This window comes from Urocampus carinirostris, chromosome 1 (assembly GCF_059441175.1).
Source record: "Urocampus carinirostris isolate Australia breed hairy pipefish chromosome 1, RoL_Ucar_1.0, whole genome shotgun sequence".
Classification (NCBI taxonomy): Eukaryota; Metazoa; Chordata; class Actinopteri; order Syngnathiformes; family Syngnathidae; genus Urocampus; species Urocampus carinirostris.
In genome coordinates this window covers 37,304,890-37,325,296 of record NC_142349.1, presented here as the reverse complement: position 1 = coordinate 37,325,296, position 20,407 = coordinate 37,304,890, and the positions used below count along the sequence as shown (strand labels likewise).

At 41.5% G+C, this 20,407-nt stretch overlaps 1 protein-coding gene and 1 long non-coding RNA gene across 3 annotated transcripts in view; both read left to right on the top strand.

Annotated features, from left to right (window-relative positions):
• The window catches only part of dpp6b (dipeptidyl-peptidase 6b), a 697,001-nt gene that overhangs the window by 361,150 nt on the left and 315,444 nt on the right, over positions 1-20,407 (top strand). The gene's annotated exons all lie outside the window — the stretch shown is intronic.
• LOC148374557 (uncharacterized) lies at positions 5,599-14,643 on the top strand. Its single transcript, XR_015852966.1, has 3 exons — positions 5,599-5,702; positions 6,229-6,331; positions 14,619-14,643. It is a non-coding gene; the product is annotated as an uncharacterized LOC148374557 (long non-coding RNA).

The following is a 20,407-nucleotide window of genomic DNA, read 5'->3' as shown; positions in this document are numbered from 1 at the left end:
TTCGTCTTTTTCCTGGTGCAAATAGTTCATTGCGAGTCAATTAACGATGAAACGGTTACGTTTCCGGCCACAATGGTGCAAAGCTATATTTTTAAGATATGCCTGATTGTGTATACCTGCTGAACTTTTACAGGTTTTAAGTGAGATTAGCCTCGTTGCAGTGATTGCCTCCCAAAAGCTCCTCCCACTATCTGGGGATCTAACAGTAACAAGTCTGACAGGAAGTATCTTCAAATTGCTGTAAAAATCAGCAGTACGAGAAGAAATTGGAAAGCTATGATTAAATATGCTTTTCTCTGAAAACACATTTCACTTAACAATAAAAAATAATGTTTCCACCATGTGAACCCCCGCAGGTGTAAAATGTCACTTACTACGGGCTCAATATTACTCAATAGGAGGCATTGGCTAAATGGGGGGTGAGCTTGTCTGCCTTGTCCACCAATATTACTATACCTTCAAAGTAGGTGATTCAGGGTTACCATGGCAACAAAGGAGCAACTCTTACGTCTTATTGCAAGGCAGTGCACCATCATAATGTTGCCATGTATAGTTTCCTATTTGATGTACAGTATAACATGCAAACCAAGTTGGTCCACATAGCTCTTAAAATAGTAAATAACACTCGACTAGACACCTTGACCTTATTAGTCACTGCTTGTATAATCCCTTTGAGAAAAAAATTCGCCTGATTCAAACTTTTGTTTTCTCCACTCATTTATTGGAAACAAGTCGGTGGCTATGAGAGCAGCACCTACTTGAACAACCTTTTGGAAAAAGTTTAAATAGAAGTATATTCTCACTTTATCACTTCCAAAAACTCAACAGAAATACTGGTCGATGGGGCATGTTTTTCAAAGATTTATACTGTATACGCTTGACAGTAACATTAGCCTCAATGCTTAAACAATGCTGCCATATTGCAATGAGTAGATCTGACAGAGAGCACTAAGCCACGCCCACCATGAATACGTTATCCATGTATCACGTGAAGAGAAAATAAGGCGCCCGAAACAATAGCGGGCGACTCTTGAGTCGTTCCTGGTAGCATAGCCGTATCTTTTTTACCTCATTATGCGAATTAGCTTGAAAGACACACAATATTATTGTATACAGAGTTATATTCATTGCATCAAGGTGTCCAAAGATGCTAAAACCCTTGGGATTTCGGAGATCTATGATTAAGTTGTCAGCCCCGTACAAATTTCACACAGAATTTAATTCAGCTCTGATGGACTCTTACAGCAAATATAAAGCAGGGTATGTACACTTTAATGTTTTCCCTTCTAATAGACCTTAATGAGTTTAAGATATGTCACCTCACTCGTATTTCATCGCGCATCTCATGCTATAAAAGTTTTCTTTAGGTTGTCTTTGCAGCCTATAACCTATAACAAAAAGGACCCATTCTGTATTTTTTTTAAGTGTGTTCAGGTTTCTATTTCATGGTAATATACCAATTCAACGTGGCAGGGAAGAGCTACACATCATGCTGTGAGGCTGATAGGGTGCTGTCTTATAACCGACCCAACAGTAGCATGAACTTTAATTTGATACAAAATCAAACACTTACTGTGGAACAAACAACTTTAATTCGGTTTCCATCAATCATCTTCACGTTGAGTTGTACGTGAGAGTAGCAGCATGCCTTTATCCAGTTCAAACACTTCTCGAAATTAGTTTTGGGCTGGGGAAAAGGGAGAATTCTCACCCCTACTAATTGTTACAGATACCTCTGATCAACGTTACAAGTGCCCCAGACGCATCGTCAAACCATTATTGATACAATAAACTGTACTTAGAAATGTTTCAGGCTACAAACCTACTCCAAGAACAGAATCAATTCCTAAGTAGAGGTACCATTGTACAAGCGTTTGGATCACACGTGATAGATGGCCGACCTAAATCGGCAGTGACCAGCTGTCATCTGCCTAACGTTCTGATTGGCTGAGAACAAGTGCTGGCGGATCTATTAAGTGGTGGTTATTGTGCATTGTTTATTGAACATAATAAATATGTGTTTTAAGTATAACTGAAGTCTTAAAATGTGTGACATTGTGGCCTAATTGTAAATACAATAAAGCAAACGCGAATTCTGTGAACTTCACAGACATAATTTTCCAGATAACAGCAAAACGGCCGTCCTCTGAGTCATATGAAAAAAATCTGATTTTGCATTCATGAAATAGACATTGATCACAGAACTGTGGGAATCCTCCGAGGTACGATTACTGCTACTGATAGAGTGATCATTTAATGTTTATTATACGTTTGTCAAAATCAGTGTTACGCTTTTTTATTTTGCATGTAATGAAAAATGCCTATAATGACATGTTAGTTCTAAAATGATTCTCAAATGCTTGCAAAGTATAATGCTTATCATACCAAGGTTATTATTAACAATTGCAAAGAGGAATGCTTATAATGCCAAGGATGTTTTATTTTGACTAATGAACGATTGCAAAGAATGCTTATAATACCAGGATTGGTTTATTTTGAACATTATTGAGCGCTTGCAATACATATAATTGTAATGCCATGGTTGTTCTATCTGAGTTAAATATATGCTTCTTTATAATTGTTGCCAATCATGTTGCTGTTCTTTGAAATTTACACCCTTTAAGGTTGATCTGTTATCTGGGACTATTTAAGATGAAGAACGGGCTCGGCGGAGGGTGCTTTAGAACTGGAGAGGTCCTCTCTTGTTCTCTTTGCTGGCTCAAATTTATTGGTGTCTTCTTTTCTTATTGTGAGTGTCTATCAAACAATGAACTGAACTTTGATGTTCCTTGATAACTTCAGGGCAATTTTATCTTTACCTCCAATTAAATGTAAACACCTAAATAAAAAGGCAACGTAATTTGATCTAATCAGAGAATTAACTGATCAGCCGAAAAGAAAAAAGGTATGAAAAGAAATGTTTGAGGGAGACCTTTCCACTAATTTCTTTGGACACTTTAGTTTCAAACTTTTTATTTTCCTCCTCCATCCTTCTCTTCTTTAATCTCCAGCGACAATGCAGTCTATAAAACCCGGGACAAATTTTCTCATGTCAATTTACGAAATGGGATTGGGTGTGAAGCAATGGGATCAGATGAGAATTAAAGCAATGTCCTGCCAGCTTACCCCAATGTTAATGGTTGTCAACCTCCATGAAATATTTTACCCCATTGTGGGAAAAAAAACAATTTACTATCAAAATCTGAAATCTCACATGTAGAGTGGTCACTCTCAAACTTTTTGAAAAAATATATATTTTTTTTTCTGGCCAATGACAAAGTCTAGGGAAAGTATAAGGCATTACTTGATAGTACTAAATTTCACTTGGACACACCAAGAAGTAAATACTTCTTTCAAATATATTTATAACCATAGGGTGCATTAATTACAATCAAATGAATAAAAGTATCATGAAAAAATAATATCATGATTAGAATAATCAAATACAAAGTACAGGCAAACTCATACAATTATGACTGTATATTCAGTGAAATATTTCAATATTCCAACACTACTTACATGGCATATGTGCCTATGGAAGAATACACTGAAGTAGACAGTCTCCCCCAAAAAATGGGATAACAGTGGGCCTCCGTTGTAAATCCAGCATTATAGAGCTCTGAGGTACGTCGTCTCTATGACACCATGGCCACAGCAAAAAACATCATTTCACAAATACAAGGTAGTACATCACAGATGTGACTATTTCATGGTAAAATTATTATATTGCACTTTACCCTAGAAAACGGTGGATCCTTCTTCCATTTTGCTGCTGTAAACGCAGACATGACAGACTACTGACCTTCATCGGAGAGATAGGTTTTTTCTAGAATGCTGGTCAAAGAAACGAGTGAGCCGGCGGGTGGGAACGTGCTTGTTAGGATGGAGATTTCATGGCGCGTCGCTCTTTTTTTGTTTGACTAAGCAGATCGGCGTGTGTTCAGGGGTTGGACAGTCCCGTGTCTTGTTGCTAAAGCTTATTTTTAGTGCAGCGTGGATGCATGTGTCTCAGTGCAGCTGAGGCTGGGTCAGGGTGAAGGATGACTGATATGAAGGGGTTGACCTGTCACATTGCATCTGACTTACTATCCTTGAAACCGGATAAAAGGGGAGCCAAATGTCAAGTGATACAAGTGACGCATCCTCTCTCAGGCACGCACGAGCACGCGTACGTGTACGTCATAGTTTGCACTGTTCTAAGTAATAACGCTGATTTCACGTAACTGAAGTTTGGCACAATTTTAAGTAACTATGACTCTTTGAAATAACGTTGTACCACTGAAGTTACTATATTTACTTGCCAGCAATAGTACAGATTAAATTGGAATCGAATTGGATTGAAATCGGTATTCCGATGATGTGCACTTTGATCCGACCCTGAGAAATGGTTGGGTTAGTACTTACATTTACAGATTACTCATTCATATCTACCCATTGGATTGATCTGACCTCTTGAGCGCTGTCGCCCAATTCAAGATACAGTGGTACCTCTTTATACGGGCTTAATTTGTTCCAGGATCGTAATTGTAGCTCAAATTGCTCGTGGAACTAGCACATTTTCTCTATATGAAATAGTTAAAAACTAGGCTACTAAAATAATAGGTCTTAAAACAGAATATACCATAAGTGAAAATAAATGCAAATAAACAACCATGCTTGGCGACATTAAACCGTTATAGACACCATAAATAAGCAATACAAAACATTTACGAAAACGGAAATCCGTTGCAGATGGATGCTTTTTGGCCTCCCAAAAGCATCCAAGTTAACCTTAAATATCTATTAAACAAATCTTCCTGATCACTAAAAACTCATTCGAATAATAACTAAACATTAAAATACAGTAATAAATGAAATAAGATGATATCAATAAAATAAAATGCACGTTTATTAGAGGTGTGTGCGTGGTGCAGGAGTAATGGGAGGGTGGTGTGCAGGAAACTGTTGACGATTCAAAAGCACTTACTGTACACTTAAAGTTAAAGTTACTGGAACTTTAAATGAACAAGCACACATTTCCGTTTTTATTCATTGCTTTCTTTTGCCATTTTAGCTTAGCTTGCAACACTTTTATTTTCGAAAAGTCTTTGTCTCAGCCTCCCCTTTAAGATGTCACGGAAATGCATAAGACAAATGTCATTAAAAAGAGCTTTTGCATGTCCATTGAGTGATTTTAGGTGTCAAGCAGTATTTCGTGATATCCTCAGGAAATGCTCTTAACTTGGATTTTCAGTTGTATGTGGAGCAAGATTTTTTTTTATTTTTTTTTATCATAATACATATCTTGTATCAAAATGTAGTTTAGAGGTTCTCATATATAGAGATATGACTGAATTTTTCTTCGTTTATGCTTCAAAGTACTTGAGGTACTTAAAGTACAGAGTCGAATGATACTCGCCAATGCCGGTTAACTCTCTAACAAGCCCATTGTTTGATTTCTCCGGGATGTTTTCATTTTAATTCCTCTCAACACAGAGAAAATACAACATCTTTATCCATAATTGTATATATTGTCACAATATATCCCATGTTGTAACAATGACAATAAAGGTATATTCTATTCTATTCTATCCTATTCATACATATTGTGTATAGTGAAAGGCCATGCTTCTGGCAAGCAACGTACGAACTCACACGGGATACAGCAATGGGAAACTCTTTAGGAGCAAGGTGGAAACAAGCACGTTACTTCAATAAATTTGGTAAGTGGCATGAATAAATCAATTGATCTAATGTCAAAAGTAAAATGCAGTTTGTCAATTTTGTGTTGATGTATGCTAAGAAATATAAATAAAAAGGTTACTTACACCGACCAAAAGCCCAGCCCTAAAACTGCTTTAAAATAGCCAAATACTAAAAGAAATATGTACGCAAATTATTATTAAAACGAGTCTAAAGGCTAATCATTGTTTACATGTGTCGATAATAAGACTTAATATACTGGCAATAAAGAAATGAAGTAAAACACTGAGGATAAGCGGTGCAGATAATGGATGGATGGATGGATTTTTAAACCATTAACTGTACCCTTAGGCAGCACTTCCATTGCAAAACACCTATATATCATTTCACATAACTCTTCTTTGACTGGATCATTGTCGTCATTATTTTCCACTTTTACTTCCCCTTATCACTCACTTTCTTGGGACCCTTTATTTGGGGAAAAAACAGCAATAAAATACACTATATCCCAATAATATGGGATGTTGTCCATCCCAAATACATCAGGACGGAGCAGATTGATTGAACAGGAAGAAGAGAGGGAGCATGACAACATTGTGGACACAAGATGGAGGCTGAGACACAAGGGCCAGGCAAAGCACCTGAGTTGGTGAGTCCGAGTTACGAGGATTGAGCTTGGCGGTGCTGAACCATCTGCCTGACTTGATGTCAATGCCTCTCATATGCCCCCTTGTGTTAATTTTGTTTGAGGCGCATATAAGCCCACCCCATGATTTCAGTATTGTATTTTACAGTTCTAAATTACACTTACATGCGATTATATACAGCAACTTAGTTTCCCTTAAACCAGTTAATTAATAATGCAATTTTAGCTAAATTTGAAAGATAGTGATGGCTGAAGTACTATAGCTGTCAAAACAAGGTTGAGGAGGTAATATTTGACTTCCGAATGGGACCGGCTCCAGTTAACTGTTCGTAAATCCATTACAATGGCTACTCCTGAGACAGTATCTAGTTGTTGTACATTGCTGTATACAATAAAAAAGGATTAGGTGGATAGATAAGCTTTTCTGAAAAGGTGGGTTTTGTGTTTGGATAGGAAGATCGGGAGGGTGGCCGAGTTGCATTTGGGCATCTACTGGAAAGAAATGAGCATCTGCTGGGAAAAAAACAGCCATAGGCATAGGTTGAGAAAGTCATAATTTGGTGATAACCGTATAATGAAACTAAATCCACATGCCATTCTTTGCATAGGAATTTTCATGTACTTTTCTTCCTAAAATAAAAGTCATTGGTGGCACGGGTGGTGTGTGCCAGCCAGGGAATTTTCTGAGTGTGTATGTTATTGCTGCGGGGCCCCTGTTAGCCCTAAGCCCTCTTGGCAAGGCGTGGGTTGCGCCTGGTGGGGGGACATGTGACGGATGCTGGAGCCTGGGAGCCCGCTAGCTGCTCTGTTATTTTTTTCTCAGACTCATTTGCATTCATAAGGAGAGTGGGTTTTTTTTCCTTCCTTTTTTCGTCTGCCTCCGAAAATCCCGCGCGGCTCCTTGTGGGAGTGCGCCGGGAAAATCCGACTGTCAAAGACGACAAGACAAATGAATCCCCGTGTCAGCCGCGTGCGGCGTCGACAGCGACAGATGGAGGAGAGCTGTCCCTCCTGTCGATCGGCAGCCTTCACTTTGCGACGAATAAATCTGAATCCCCCCTCGTAATTATAAACGTTCCTTTATTTGACAGCGTGGAGGCGCTGACCAGGTGACAGCTTGATTTAATCTCCCAGGGGCGTGACTACGGAGCGACGCCGCAGCCCTTTGCATCCGGCCTGCTGATCACACGCTGATGTGCACAACAAACCGCAGGCTGCTCGTAACTTGTGATTAAACGCGATAGTTTATTCACAACTTTGCCCGCCCCTTCGCTCATCTGCTCTGTTTGAGTGTCCTCAGGCAAGAGGCAGCGCCTTACCTAAGACCGACAACTTGCATAACTGCCGATTTTTGCTTTTCCAATGTGAGCCAACTTTGGTCCGATTACATCGTCCAACACAATAGTTGAGCACAGTCACGAGAATTCAGTGGAGGCAGGAGAAGCTGTGCCTCACCTGTCATCATGGGAATATTTAATGAATAATATATTCTATATTCTATGGTTATATATGCTGTGTTGAAGTTTTTTATAGATTTTTTTTGAATAGGCACAGAATGTTTCCTGTTACTATCTGTAAATCTACCCTGGTCATATCCCTCAAGAGAGGTGACCAACGGCAAGACAAACACATACAAAAACAAAGACAATAAAGGGGAAAATGAGCAAAAAACACACACAAAATGTTTTGGACCATGGCCAACCCAAATGCCCAAACACCCAAACAAGTCAGGCACCTCGGCACCCAAGCCGTCCATGCCCTCGTCCCTCCAGATGAAACGGGACACAACAAAGCGGCCAGGTCACTCCGGTCAGGGTGACACAAAACACTTCTGTTCAACAGCATCACCCAACAGCTTTCACTGGTTTACCCCTGTCGCATCATACAGGTGCCCTGCCCATCCCTGAGAACACGTCCAAACATCCCACTATCCTTTTACAACACCTCTCCACTCATTCCTATCACCAACAAAAGCTCTAGCATCCTCTATATTTAGATCTCTTTTCCTGCAGTGCACTCATAACACCATCCATCCACGTCAATCGCGGCCTTCCTTTTGGTCTCCTTCCATTTACTTCTGGTCCTCTTCAACATTTGCTCCTCATCCATCCTCTCCATGTGTCCAAACCACCCGAGTACTATCTTACCCACACGCTTGCTCAGTTCCACTACTCACAATTATTTTGATATGCAAAGTATTCCACGTGCAGGGGGATTTAAGAAATTTATTGTCAAAGTTTACTGTCTAGCTCTTTTCCTCTTAAGCTGTGACATAATTGAAGTAACACATCTATTTCCACATGGAGAATTCCGTTAACACAACATACGAGGCAGCTCCAAAACAGATGCCGATTGAAGTAAACAGTGATTGGCTACAGCCCATTACTCCTTAGAGAAATTAAAACGTTGCTTTCCCTGTTGCTGGTGGCCTTGTGAATGTTTTCTCAGTGTTTAGTACTTTGAACCCAAAGTGCTATATGAGGTAAGTTTACCTGTTGCCGTTATAGCCTGCATTCCTTGTTTGCCCCTGCCTCCTTTTAGGGAGGCAATTGTGGCTTTTCATTTGTTTTTTGTCAGAAGTTTTTGGGTTGCTGTATTGTCTGCCTGGCTCCCCATTAGTATCATTTCTGCCAAAAGCTTCCAGTTTTGTGTCTGCAGTCTCCTGGCCTGCGTCTAGTTTGCAGTTTTCATCAGCTTGTCCATGATGCATGTACAAACACATGCATTTCTTAGGCTCAAATGATATATTCGTTGTTCATCTTTCTTGGGATTTGGGTTGGCTTTTATTGGCCTGGTTTGACTGTATTTGAAGCGTCATCTTACTTTTACCCTTTTCTTTCTACACTTAAAAATATTTATTTTAAAAAAACAAAGCGAGGCAAGCACAAAGTCACTATCAGACACTGCCTCCAGCGCCCAATCCTCTAATTAATGTGTTCTGCCCCAACAGCTTTGCAAAAAGTAAGATAAAAGATCATAGGTGCAGTGTAAAGCATAAGGGCATTATGAACTCAATTGTGCATTGTTAACTCATACTTAATATCAAGATAAGTGTAACTTTCAACCTTTTAGGGAAACATCTCAAATGATGCAACCCACTTTGTGTTCAAAGTTTTCATATTTTCTTTTTTTAAATCACAGAATTTCACATTTACTGTTCAAATACTAAGAGCAAGTGGCCGCCAAGACTCACTTGCCTCACTTGATAGGGAGGGCGGTGGGAGAACTGTGTGCCTCATGTCAGGGGGCGATAGTGAGTAGAGTAGTATCAGCAAATCAAAAGAACATTTTTAAACCTCTGTCACGTTACTTGGCCTGTATCACAAAAACTGAATAAATACACCTCAAAATTCCAGCTCTGGACTTTCCAGTTTAGCCATACGGCACGTCATTGGACTCTGGCAGGTGTTTAAGTTCTGAGGTGTTTGAAACTGACCTCAATTTTCATTTTAAATATTGTTTTTCTTGTTTTATGTTAAATGGGCAGTGTGTAATATTTAATGCATCTTAGTGGTCCCCAAAATCTTCCTTTCAGTAAAAACAAATTGATTTAAATACGAGTCAAAAATGCATGAAATATTGAACGAATGATAATTTTCATAAAAGAAAATCATAGGTCAGGGAATTTGTAATTATTTTACACAGTGGAATCAACACTTTGATTTAAGGCATCCAGCTGCCATGCTGTTCTCTGTGGCACTGGCCCGCACCAGACAACACAGTGCCATCTAGCAAATGTTACACACTGCGACTTTAAGGTTTTGGGGAAAATTATAAACAAAATGATTAACCATCTGCTTTCTGCTTTCTGCTTGCAACTTATGGTATCATAATTATTATGCATTTATTTAGTGTTTAATTAGTATTATTCGTTCATTTATTAATCTATTCATTCATTTTCCGAATGGCTTATCCAAATTAAGATCACGGGGGTGCTGAATCCCATCATGGCTGACATCGGGCAGTGAGCAGGAAACACACTGGACTGATTGCTAGCCAATCACTGGGCACGTATAGACACACACCCATTAGTGCACACATCCATATCTTCAAAATATATAGAGTGACAAAAAACATTTTGATTTTTATGTTTTACTCAACAAAGAAGTTAAAAATTTAATTAATGAAAATTATTTTTGAATTACCAAAATTATCTGAAAATGGAACAATAATTGTATAAATAAGATTATGTTTGCAGTAAACAACAGCATTAAGAAAATGTACAACGTTTTTTATGATCATTTCATTGTCTCACATTTAAATCAGACATGCAATGGGCGTAAGCTATGTACAGTATATTTTTTTGAACTATTTTTCTTTCTTGTAAAAAACAAAACCAAAAAACGTATCAATACCGTATTTCACTCAGATAGTGAGGATACAGGCATTCGCTGCACCTAGAAAGACAATTTTCATGAAACTTGGTGGGAGGTGGAGCAGCTTTCACGGTAGCCCACCAAAAATGTAAAGGCAACATCTGTACGTTTCCTTTCATTTCTGTTTCAACCTTGGCGTCATATTTTTGAATCCATGTGTTTGTAATTTTCCATTTCTGTCAAAAGATCTGGTTCTTTCCAAACTTTAGTATGGTGATAAAGGGAGCTTATTAATAATTTCCAGCCCCTGTTGATGTTTTCAGTTATAACGTCTGTGCATGTATGTTGTCGAACACGCGATCCATGCTTTGCAAGCAACCAAACAACACCTTAGGCAATGAATAATTCAAAGCCGGAATGAAAACGCCTTTCGTTTATTTGCTTGCTGGTGATTACAACCGACATAAAACCTTAATTTCCCTGATAAACAAAGCTTTCGGAATCTTGCAGGTTTTTTTTCTTCTTCTTCTTCTCCCCATTCGCCAAACAGAGGGGAAGACAATAGAGCAAGTAGAATATGAGTGACACAGATTCCCTAAACCTCAAAGAATGAAGAGCAAGTGGAGGATGATAAAAAAGGAGAACATCTGGTGAGCGGAGCGTGCTGCCAGGATAGGACAAAGCCATGTGTCTGGCAAACACATACCGACACACATATCCTGAAGACACACACACTCGGCCAAACATTTATTCACGCGTGCACGTCCAAACCAGCGTGCCTCAAAACTTAAGAAACAAACACACACGTGTGCTAGACATTTTGCCCAGCAGGATACAGTGAGAAGGAATAAAAAAGGGGGTTTGGGGGGTACACTGTTCAGACATGACTAATCTGCATACTCGGAGGCTTAAAAGTGAATATGCATGAGAGAATAAAACGATATGCCTCGGAGCAGACCACCCGCTCTCTTTGGATTACCGCAGCCACCTCCGTGCCTTTCATCTCCACGCTGGCATGCAATCAAGCTGATTTAGCACGCTCAGCGACCGGCTTTGCCGCACAAGAGATTGGACGAAGAAGATATTCGAGGTGTAGCTACCAAAACAAACAGGCCTCCTGCTTTTCAACAGACTTTCCACCCCTCCGAGACTGTGGACCTTAGCCTACTTTGGCAAAACATTTTGTGACTTCTGTGATTTACTTAAAGGGAAAATTGTTTACAATAGGTGATGACACTGTGTGTTCCATTGTCATGTAAGCTTTACAATTTTGGCTGAATCTTGGCTAAGGGTACGAGTGTCCTTATATAAAGTAGGGATGCAACGATTAATCAACGTTGTCGACAAAAATCGATAAAATGCCCAACAGTTCAAAGCGCCCTTATCATTTTTTCCCCACGTATCTTACTTTTAGCAAAGCTGTTTGTGGCACAGGTGATGGTGACAGTGTGAAAAAAAAAGTTCAAAATCCTGTACAGCTCTTCACACGTGGCTATTTGTTTTTTAAATAGGATAGGATGTATTTACATTATATAAAATATTTCAATTTAAATTGTTATCATCATCTCTTACAATGTGTACGTCTACAAAAAAAAAAATCACAATTTTCATAATAATGGTATTTTATTAAATTTCCATGATTCTATTTAATAGAATAGTGTTTTTTAAATAAACTGTAAAAGTTTGATGTTCTTAGGTGTAGAAAAGTTGTGAAATTATATTATAATAACAATCTTTATTGAAATGTAATAAAATATTGTAAGTCTATCTATCTATCTACCTTGGTCATATCCCTCGAGAGGGGTTACCGACAACAAGACAAACACATACACAAAAGCAAAGAAAATAAAAAACGGGAAAAATCAGCAAAAAACACACACAACATTTTTTGGACCATGGCCAAACCAAATGCCCAAACACCCAAACAAGTTAAGCACCACAGCACCCAAGTTGGTCATGCTTTCGTCCCTCCAGATGAAACGGGACACGCGAAAGCGGCCATGTCACTCAGGTCAGGGTGACACAACACGCTCTTCTGTTCAACAGCAGGGCCCGACAGCTTTCACTGGTTTACCCCTGCCGCATCATACAGGTGCCCTGCCCATCCATTAGAACACGTCCAAACATCTAACTATCCTTTTACAACACCTCTCCACTCATTCCTATGTGATAAGTACAGAGTGATAATAATGACACCCCATTTTTAAAACAAGCCACGTCACAGATTCCTGTTATTTAGCAAAATGAGTGTTAGTTTAAAAATGTGCTTTTAATTGTACACACACACACACACACACACACACACACACACACACACACACACAACCACATAAATAAAGGTAAAATTGGGAGTCCCCTGCCCACTTCATAAAGATGGCTGGGATGGGCTCCAGCAGCCCTGTGTCCCTACTGAGGATAAGCGGTCCAGAAAAGCTGGGGATGGCTCATCCACACTGATAAGGATGGGCAAATAACAAGCAAGGTGTTTAAAGCCATGCCCCAGCCACATCCTAGCAGAGCAGAAGCCCCCACATTCGAAAATAAGAAACAACAAGAGACCTGAATCATAAAGAAAGTAAAATATACATTAGTAAAAGGTAACAAGAAAACAAGCTAAATAAAAACATGCAGTGACGTGCTCTCACAGGAGGCAGGTGAGACTGTGCTTCACCTGTCATCATGAAAATATAAAAGTATAAATCTAATATAAATAATCATATTCAGGTGTGTTCACGTTCTTTTTCATTTCAATTTAACATTTTGGATTTTCCTTTTCAAATTGCTAAATCTTCACATTATGAATATTATTTGGGCAACTAGTATGTAACGTATTACTGTGCTGAGATTTTTGCAGATGGAAAGCGAGGCACACAATTATCTTGCCTCATGGCATAGGGCGATAGTGAGACCAAGGATTTTGACAATAACAATGGAACTAGTGATAGTATTAGCAAGGTAACATCAAGTCAGGACACCCAGTATTTTTCTCGTTGCATGAACTTTAAATGGTAAATGGTCTGCATTTATATAGCGCTTTTCAAATCAATGAAGACCTTCTGGGGGATTAGTGGTGCTTTCGTTCAAAAGGAGAAGCTCATACATTTAATTTCTCAGTTAAGGTAAGACAGTAAAACCTTTTACCCACTGCTTTTTTTGCTTTGTCAATCAAATGATGAATACGATGCAGGTTCAGAATCTTGGTATATCTGAGTGTGCCTCACCAGACTCAAACCTCACTGCACTTGTCTGAAAAGGTGCCATAATTTAAAAAAAATGTGTCTTAATCCTTCTCTCAATGATATCAATATTGTTAATCTATCATTTACAACAGAAGAAACAGCCCGAGAAAAAGCAAAGTCTTATGATCTATGCTGCACCTTTGCATTAAGTCATGTGTGTCATGAGTTATGACCACATGATGGAGGGGCAAGCGAACGAAAATGCTATAGAAAGAGTCCTGCTTAGCATATTCGCCTAAAACACAAAAGGTCCTCGGCTCGAGAATGGGTGGAAACATTTGCTGGCCTGGAGAGGGGTGGGTGCCACAAGGCTAGGCTTGCCCAAGACACACCAGAGGAAACGGTAACCAAGCAACCCAACTACAGTTTCCCAACTAGGATCATCTGTTGTCACTATAGCAACAATTAACTACTAGTGTTGCATCAAGATAATTGAGCAATTGCAAACTTCCTATGTTCACAGTTCACTGTCACGGATCTATTAATCGTCTGGGTCGTCGGGACACCACTTCCTGTTGTGTGTCTTGGGCAAGCACACCCTTGCGGCGCCTATCCCTCTCCAGAAGGTGTTTTTGAGTAGCGGTTTGCTAACACACACGAAACAGATGGTACTGGTTAAATCCTAAATCACTGGGGAAAAACCTTTGTTACGAAGTTTTGAGTAGCATTGCATCACTTGTGGCTTTCATATTTTTATTGAAAACTTTGTCACCTCTTTTTCATTCGTGACCTTAGGGTTTGGTGCACCTCTTTCTAACATAGGGCACTGAGTCTGTAAGGAACTGGGCACATGTGTGTCCAATATCCACACACCTGTCCTTAATCATCCTCATCTTATAAGGACATTCTGAACAGCACACATCATCTGGTAATTTTCCTTTCATTTACATTTTTGTTTTTTTTCTATGTTAATTTGCTCCTTGCATTCTCCATTTTCAATTTCCGTATTCTTTTCTGGTTTTTACTTATTCAGGTTTTGTTTTGTTTGGACCTTTTGGTGTTTTTTGTGAACCCATGTTTGTTTGTCAATCTGTATCTTATTTTGCTTTTTAAATGTAATCCCTCATTTTAAGCACCCCTGCCTCCAGCTTCTGCTCCCCACATAGGTCCATCATCTCCAAAACGTAACATGAGACATTTTAAAGGCTTTTTCTTCAGCAAAGGACTTATGATTCCGTATCATTTTGGTATCTGTATTCATGCGATACTTGTGTTTCTTTTTACTGCGGGAACTTTTTTTTAATGTACTCTTCTTTTAATAGAGTCACTCGTAGAAGGATCACACAAGTACACGTTATCTCTAAGATTATTTCGATAACTTAAGGAAAGGTTTAAGCACGATTACATTCTGATTGCTGACACTCGATTTTTTTATGGTGTTCAACTCATAAAAGCTAAACTTGTTTCTTTCTGTTTTTTTAAAGGACCTCTTGCATCATCAAGGCGCAAATAACCTAGAGGCTGTTTTTGTGCATGTTTTCAGGGACTCAAACATGAGCTATAGAAGCAGAGCAGTAGGAGAGTATTTGGAAGGGGTATTAGACACAGAGCTCTGATGGTCCATCAAATATTGAAGAAATGTCTGCTGGAACCATGAATTCACATTTCAAACAGACTCCCTTCTAAGACTGTCCTAGGCAATGTATGAATATTTTATTTCTGAACATGGAGTGGCCCTGAAAGCTACCATTACCGAAGCCTAATGTCGAGGGGGGAACCGCTCGTTGCATTTAGCTGAATGTTAAGTTCAGCCCCGTGTAAGAGTCTCCCGAGCGTAACGCAGCCTGTATTGGAATTACAATCACATTACACAGAACGGAAAGGCAGCAGAGTGGTGTTGCGTTTCCCCAAAACATAAACTTGGGAAGCGAGGGATTTGAACTGCATAGTTTTGAATTTATCATCTCATTTAGCAGATGAAAGTCAACAAAAATATCTGAAAACTCAGATAATCAAAAAGCATTCATTTATGTCCTGTAACAGTCAGATGCTAAAAGTACATTTTAGGGATGTTCAGTGTGAACTGTTTTATTCAGACCGATCACAGATTGAGAACTATTGATTAGTCACTGATACCACTATCGAACACAAATACCAATTCCCTCAATTAAAATAGAGTTTGTACAGAACAATTCGGCACATTTTAAGTAATCGCTTATTTTCATTCAGTTTCATCTGGAGGGATGAAAGCATGACCAACTTGGGTGCCGAGGTGCTTAACTGTCAGGAGGTGGAAGGGGTGACCGGACCAGAACGGAGGCAGAAGGCAGGAAGGGAGAACTCAATTGCGTACGATCAAAGCTTTTATTTATTTCATTTCATTTTTCATTTCATTTCATTTCATTTACCAAAATAAAAGTTGTCCAAAAAACTCCAGGACAAAACAGAACAAAAACATTCTTACACTCAGAATGGTTAGGTACAGGTTTCCTCCGACTTAAACTAAACAGGACAAGGCATAGCAGAACAGAAAAGATGTAATGAGCCAACCCCTGCAATACCCACCACCCAACCTTAAATAGCAGCCACGCAATTAGCTGATCTGCTTTAGCTGGTGCCCAGGGGGCGGGGCAGACCGGTCGCCATGGCGACCATGACAGAGCCCCCCTTTAAGGGACAGCTCCCGAGGTCCCAAAAGAAAAAATTACTACCTCGCGCCCCGGAATGGTTCGACGCTCACGATTGGGGCAACCCCGCTCCCTCCTCCGAACACGCAGGAACGGGGAGAGGCAGGCGCCATCTGCGTCGGGCGGATAGGAATCGGCGCTCGGCAAGGGGGGTCCGGCGGGCAAACTGGACAGGCGAAAACAGACAGGCAGAACCGGCGAAAACAGGACAGGTAAACCAGGGAGTCGGACAGGCAGAATCAGAACCGGCAAAATCAGGACAGGCAGAATCAGAACCGGCAAACAGGACAGGTAAACAAGGGACTCAGGACAGGCGGAAACAGGAGAGTCGGACTCAGGACAGGCAAAACAGGAGAGTCGGACTCAGGACAGGCGGAAACAGGAGAGTCAGACTCAGGACAGGCAGAATCAGAACCGGCAAAATCAGGAGAGTCGAATCAGACAGGACAGGCAAAATCAGACAGGACAGGCAGAATCAGACAGGACAGGCAGAATCAGAACCGGCAAAAACAGGACAGGCAGAATCAGAACCGGCAAAAACAGGAGAGTCGACTCAGAACCGACAAAAACAGGAGAGTCGAATCAGAACCGGCAAAATCAGGAGAGTCAACTCAGAACAGGCAAACAGGACAGGCAGAATCAGACAGGACAGGCAGAATCAGAACCGGCAAGACAGGACAGGCAGAATCAGAACCGGCAAAAACAGGAGAGTCGACTCAGAACCGGCAAACAGGTGAATCGAATCAGACAGGACAGGCGGAATCAGGACTGGCAAGACAGGACAGGCGGAATCAGGACTGGCAAGACAGGACAGGCGAAATCAGGACTGGCAAGACAGGACAGGCGAAATCAGGACTGGCAGGCCGGGGAGTCGGACTGGAAGGCCGGAGAGTCGGACTGGCAGGCCGGAGAGTCGAACGGGCAGGCCGGGGAGTCGAACGGGCAGGCCGGGGAGTCGAACGGGCAGGCCGGGGAGTCGAACGGGCAGGCCGTGGAGTCGAACGGGCAGGCCGGAGAGTCGAACGGGCAGGCCGGAGAGTCGAACAGGACAGGCCGAGAGTCGAACAGGCAGGCCGGAGAGTCGAACAGGACAGGCCGGGGAGTCGAACAGGACAGGCAGGGGAGTCAAACAGGACAGGCAGGGGAGTCAAACAGGACAGGCAGGGGAGTCGAACAGGACAGGCAGGGGAGTCGAACAGGACAGGCAGGGGAGTCGAACAGGACAGGCAGGGGAGTCGAACAGGACAGGCGAAAACAGGACAGGCGGAGTCGGACTGGGAGGCAGCGGAGTCGGACTGGCATGCAGCGGAGTCGGAGTCGGACTGGCATGCAGCGGAGTCGGAGTCGGACTGGCATGCAGCGGAGTCGGACTGGCAGGCAGCGGAGTCGGCCTGACAGGCCGTGGAGTCGGCCTGGCAGGCCGCCGAGTCGGACTGGCAGGCGTCAAATCCTCCCGGGACCCCATTCGAGGCACAGCATTGGCCATGACGGGCGGGGCCGTGGTTCGAACGGGCAGGGACGGTTACCTCAATGGGTGCTTGCCAAACGGCGTCCTCCAACTCTCCCCAAATCGCGCTGGGATCGTTCGCTGAGTTCACTTCTGGTTGGCTCATTCTGTCAGGAGGTGGAAGGGGTGACCGGACCAGAACGGAGCCAGGAGGCAGGAAGGGAGAACTCAATTGCGTACGATCAAAGCTTTTATTTACCAAAATAAAAGTTGTCCAAAAAACCCCGGGACAAAACAGAACAAAAACATTCTTACACTCAGAATGGTCAGGTACAGGTTTCCTCCGACTTAAACTAAACAGGACAAGGCATAACAGAACAGAAAAGATGTAATGAGCCAACCCCCGCAATACCCACCACCCAACCTTAAATAGCAGCCACGCAATTAGCTGATCTGCTTCAGCTGGTGCCCAGGGGGCGGGGCAGACTGGTCGCCACGGTGACCATGACATTAACTTGTTTGGGCATTTGGTTTGGCCATGGTCCAAAAATTTTTGTGTGTGTGTTTTTTCCTACTTTTTCCCCTTTTTCTATTTTTAATATTACCGAAATTGTTACCGTTTAACTTGAAGGGCTATATATATATATATATATATAAATATATTATATATTTTTTTTACATCCGAATGAAAAAAAACAAGCTTCAGATACATAGTGTATCTAAATCAAATTTTGTAGCAGCCCTTCTGTTTTAAAGAGAGAACAGCAAACAGTACCAATAAAAAATGTTTTATTGGTCGTCAGCCCACATGCTTAACAGGTGAAAAGGAGAATGTACTTTTATGCACTAAGAACTTATTCAAAGACCGTTAGCAATTTAAAAATGGAATCCTTCAATAATTTACGCTCCAAAGAGTATGAGCGTCGATGCAAACAAATGCGCCAAGATGAGCAAGTTGACGTTTCCATGGAATGACCTGGCCTGCCCGAGGCAACACCTGCTGCTTCACCATTTTATTCACCGTCCACTTGTCCCGGCACTGCAAAACTCCAGACAGAGACGTCTCCGGTGCGGAAATAGTTAAAGCCATAAAGACATACAGTAGCTCGGCCCTGACCCCGCCGCCCTCCTAGGTATCCCCCCGCGCAGAATTCTTATTCCCCACCAAACTGACAAAGTGTTTTTAATCTTTTCTTTCCCTCTCTCCTGGAGATTGGGGAAACAAAAATCAATAGCTTCTGGCAGGCGATCTAGCAGGCCGGTGAATTACAGGGCGAGCGCTGCTACCGCCGCGCTGCATCAACAGGGGCCTTGGAACGAGGGACCTTGGGAGAAGCATCAGAGACATACCGGGGTTGAGGGGGTCATTCCGAGTCCGCAGTGTGAAGAGCTTTGTATTTACTGTGCGTGCCGTTTTGTCCCGTGAAAAAAAACAGGGAAGGGCAACGGAAAAAAAGTATTCCTGGATTTTTAAACATGCAAGATATAAGGAGACAGTACGTTTTTTTTCATAAACTATTCATATATTTCATTGGTATAGTCTATTTGTTTTTGGAGATAATGCATTTTAAAGACAACATGTCTTGTTTCTGTCATTCTGAGCTGTGAAGTCATGGGAGGAACACCAACACTCTAGCGAGACAGTTGCGATATTGTTTTACATGTTAATTTTTCAAATAGGTTAAGAGTGTTTTAAGCCACATTTTGGTAGTGTTGTTTGTGTCGCAGATTGATGCAGTAATGGTACAAAATTGTCGAGCAGTCAAAAATGGGTTAACAGGCAAAAATAACACAGAGAGAGCTGCCAACTAAGGGCTAACCGATCAACGGAAGGCAGCTACAGCCTTGGCGAAAAAAAAACATCCAGTGAGGAGTCAGGCTGACCAGGAATCAACTACAAAATCCAGCAACAACTACCAAGGGACTGAGCAAAACCCAGGCCACCAGGCCAAACAACATATAGTTGACCGGCAACTAGAGCCAACCGGGAGCAAACAAAACAGAAAAGCCCTCGGCAACCCAGAAGCTAACGGGAGGCGAGCCGGACGAAATTATACCAACTGTGACACACGCGAAGAAAAAACACAGGCAAAAAGCCACAAAGGTGGCATAGCGGATGAGTGGTTAGCCCGCAGTACAGCAGTGCGGAGGTCCAGAGTTTAGTTTCAGCTACCAGTGCATGGGTTGCATGTTCTCCCCGTGTCTGCTGGGGTTTCTTCCAGGTCGTCAGGGCAAAATGAAGCCCCATAAATGGAAATACTTCACACACACGTAGGGGCTTCAAGATGATTAATTTCCTTGATTACACTATCATGTAAAAAGAAACTAAAAAAAAAAAAATATTAAAATGGTGGGGTGTAAATCTGTAAGTCAGTCTGTCGCTGAAACTGCTCTTCTGTCTGGAGATAATGCTGTGTAGTGGATGCGATGGATTGTCCATGATTGACCGC